Source organism: Muntiacus reevesi, chromosome 1, assembly GCF_963930625.1.
Source record: "Muntiacus reevesi chromosome 1, mMunRee1.1, whole genome shotgun sequence".
Classification (NCBI taxonomy): Eukaryota; Metazoa; Chordata; class Mammalia; order Artiodactyla; family Cervidae; genus Muntiacus; species Muntiacus reevesi.
In genome coordinates this window covers 74129062-74131540 of record NC_089249.1, presented here as the reverse complement: position 1 = coordinate 74131540, position 2479 = coordinate 74129062, and the positions used below count along the sequence as shown (strand labels likewise).

The 2479-nt window shown below is 37.9% G+C and overlaps 1 non-coding gene across 1 annotated transcript; it reads right to left on the bottom strand.

Moving 5' to 3' along the window:
* Positions 1 to 629: 629 nt before the first annotated feature.
* LOC136156491 (small nucleolar RNA U13) lies at positions 630 to 734 on the bottom strand. Its single transcript, XR_010661033.1, has one exon. It is a non-coding gene; the product is annotated as a small nucleolar RNA U13 (small nucleolar RNA).
* Positions 735 to 2479: the final 1745 nt, after the last annotated feature.

The window sequence follows — 2479 nt, the reverse complement described above, 5'->3', positions numbered from 1 at the left end:
CCTGAATAACTTCAGTTAAACTAGAACATTTAATGAGGAGCAATGTCAGAAAACTATGAACAATAGCATGATATTTAAGGCTTAACTTCATTCTGAAAACAGTCAATAGGAACAGCTTTATCTCATTGAGCCTTCCAGCAAAGAGGATCAGGAGACTTTGATTTCCAAGGGAGGATGTAAATAGTCTTCCCAAAAGGTAATGGGTTATCAGTGCCGTGGTCATGTTGGGATGGGAAGGAAATTGCTCTGTTGTTTGGGGAGAAATAGATGCCTAAGACTAGAAGTGAGGGGCAAGGGAGAAAACGTGTGCAGTCAAAGCACTCCCAGAAGTAGAGGCATTTGAAGTTGTCACGCCAGCTCTGTGGAGATGGATCTGACCAAGTTGAGGATGCCCCAAATCTCCAGAGTAGGACACAGGTAGAGAGGTGTGGCAGGATAATCATTTGTGTTCAACATAACAATTATTGCAGGGAGAAGAGAAAAAGGTAAAGGTTGGGCAGAGACCAACATACTAGTCTTGGACCCTCAATGACAAGATATTTTCTAAAAGAGAGAAACATATTTTACTCCTTCAAATCAGTTTTATTTTTTTTTATTTTTTATTTATTTATTTATTTATTTTTTCTTCACGTCAGACAGGTAATGTGCCGATGTCATAACAAGGTTTAGAGGGAGGCACATGTCACGCAGCAGCGTGAACACCCAATCATCATGCTCATGAACTGCAAAAGGATCTCAAATCAGTTTTAAAAGGATGTAAGTCCATCTCCTTTTTCCCAGAATCTCTTAGGAACGAATATGCTTCAGGTCTATGTGCTTTGCAATTCCCAAGTTTGTAGCAGGGCAAGATAATTATCTGTGATTCAGAGACCCTTTCTCTACTTCTCAACCTCTACTCAGTTGACTTTGAAGACTCTCATGGAAAAAAATCTATATGTCATATGCCTGACCCCATATACCCTTTATAACTTTTCAAGACCATGGCTTTTATTTTGAAATAATTTTTATTCCCATCTAGGGAGATTTAGAATAATGATTGAATTTCTGTAGGTCTCATTTGAAGATGATAATCTTTGTAGTTGATCTCAAGATCCCAATTTGAGAATAAATGTGACCATATGGTGAATTTTGTGAACAGTCAACACAATGGAAAAGGAAATTCACCTTCTTCCTGTTATGGTACTACGAAGAGAAGTGAAATCCTCTTTATCTTCTAAGGAGTTAAGCTATCAAAACTGCAAGCACTATCACACTCACCAGCCCCTGTCCTTATTTAACATAAAAACAAACATACATATTTACATATCTCTATTCCAACTACTGCTCCTCACATACACATATGTATCTCTGTACTCTCATACATGAGAGTTTTCATTCTGTCTCAAATCAGAATATTCCTGGACCCTGAATTTTGCAAGGCATAGTTTGGGGCTGATGCATTAAACTGAAATATCTTCAGGAGGGCAATTTTTAGAAAATCAGGCATTTTGCATCTACAGTGTGTTCTTCAGTAGTAGACATGATCATCTGTATTACACAATATCCCTGAATTCCTAACATTTTTCATACATCTTGATACACATAGTTGTTAAAGAAATCTTTGTTGATTTGAAATTCATATATGTACATAGTTTATGCCCTAACAACACACTGTTGCTATACTACTAATTGTAGACTCAAAGATGACAAACTGTTTTTAAAAAATCAATCAGCTGAAAGCTCCAAAGAATCAATGATTTAAATAAAAATGATTTTCATATGCACTCTGCTTCCCATCATAATAATGAATAATTAAAAGCTGGCCAAATTTCCCTTTTGGAAATATCTGAGTGTTTTTTTATTTTTTTTCAACTCACTATTTTATCAGTGGTGGAACTTATGACTTTTCCAAGCCTTGTTCAGGAATGATCAGCTTGCACGGAGGAAAGAGAAATCACGTAGACCAGGAGGAGGAAGGTACCGTCCCTAAGCCTAGAGAGTTGCAGGCAAATCTGGTGTGTCTCTGCTCAGCATGAAGAAGGGACAGAATGGACCTATTTGTGCTTTTGCCTGTTTCTAAGCTACTGAAAAACAACAACTACTTTCCACACACAGAGGGCTTCCCAACAGGCACAGATGTCAGGAAAGTACTTGGTCTTTCTAGGGCTCAAGGGGATACTTGGGAATGTTAAGGGAAGAGCTGACAAGTTAAGTGGAGTCTGGAGGAACAAGAGAGAATTTAGAGTGGCTTAAAGCACACTTCCCTTCTTTTTAACAGACCCTGGGGAAGAGAAATGTGAGGAATGTGTGTGTGTGTGTGTGTGTGTGTGTGTGTGTGTGTCCTCCTCTATTTCTGAGGAATGGTCTCACAAATAATAAGATCCTTCCAGGGATGATAATGCTTATAACCCAAATCATTCAACATAACATAGGAATGATATTCATCCATTCTTACTTAGAGACCCAAGTATATGAACAACACACACATACAAATTCCAAA